This window comes from Octopus bimaculoides, chromosome 2 (assembly GCF_001194135.2).
Source record: "Octopus bimaculoides isolate UCB-OBI-ISO-001 chromosome 2, ASM119413v2, whole genome shotgun sequence".
In the NCBI taxonomy this organism is placed as follows: Eukaryota; Metazoa; Mollusca; class Cephalopoda; order Octopoda; family Octopodidae; genus Octopus; species Octopus bimaculoides.
The window spans coordinates 179982250-179983627 of NC_068982.1; positions in this window are offsets into that span (position 1 = coordinate 179982250).

A 1378-nucleotide genomic window follows, 5' to 3' on the forward strand; every position below is an offset into this window, starting at 1 on the left:
CACACACACACACACACACACACACACACACACACACACACACACACACACACACACACACACACACGTACATACACATATGCACACACATATTCTCAACTATGAACGTCTAGAAATGTTGATGATAAATTTAGGAACTGCACTGTTCCAAAACAAACTGCAAGGAAGTCATACAAAAATAGGAAAAGAACGTCACCGAAAACAAAAAAAAAGCCAGAACTAGAAAGTAGTCGGGTTATCATTGCAACACAACCACACACATGCTTACAAACACACACATGCTTACAAACACACACATGCTTACAAGCACACACACATAGACACATACTTATATGCACTTATAAAAACACACACACATACACACATATGCGTTTGTACGTACACATATATGTACAAATGTTTATATGTATATAAGCATGCATATATGTATGTATGTATATATGTATGTATATATGCGTTGCACGCTATAGTTGAGAAAGGCAAAAGAATGAAGAATTCTATCATGGAACAATGGTATGTATCAGCCTGGGTGGTAGGCTCTCTCTACACCTGCTGCAAGAGGCACTCATCGTTGCCGTATCAATGCGAAACAGTGTGTGTCCCAGGGGACTGAGAAACCATATCAAGCTATGGCATTGCTTGGAAACGACTTACAATCATTTATGTATGTCATTTTTCAGTTTTATTTCGAGATTTCTTGCCAATAGAGAAAGAGCCGGTTTCTAACCTGCATCCAAGTCTCCTTCATTGGAATTTCAACATCAACAACAGGGTATTTTTGTATGTATGTATGTATGTATGTATGTATGTATGTATGTATGTATATGTGCAGATTTGTATGTTTTGTTTTATGTACGATGTATTCTCATGCATATAGTTGCATATCTAGATATACTCATGTATACTTAAATGATTAACTTCTGGAAAGTTTTACAGATTTTTACAGTTCCAGTTGATGGCTTGGATTTGTAGTCTTCGAATTAGCTTTCTCCTTTCTGGTTTTGAGAAGCTTAATTTCTCAAGATTGCTGTATCCCAGTATCCCATTAATTACGGGTATAAACCTGGACTTCTAATCTGGAGAGGGTAACTGCAGATTTCTCAACAGTACAGCGTATGTATGTATGTATGTATGTATGTATGTATGTATGTATGTATGTATGTATGTACGTATGTACGTATGTATGTATGTTTGTATGTATGTATGAGTGTATTTAAATGCGCTTTGAGCTTATCAGTACAAACATTACTGTCAGTTTCTCGCTAATCCTTGAATCTACTGACGTATCTGGTGACTATAGGTCGAAGAAAGTATAAGAATCTAGCAGTAATAATTGTTCTGTTAAATTTATGTCAGTATGTATGTATGTATGCATATA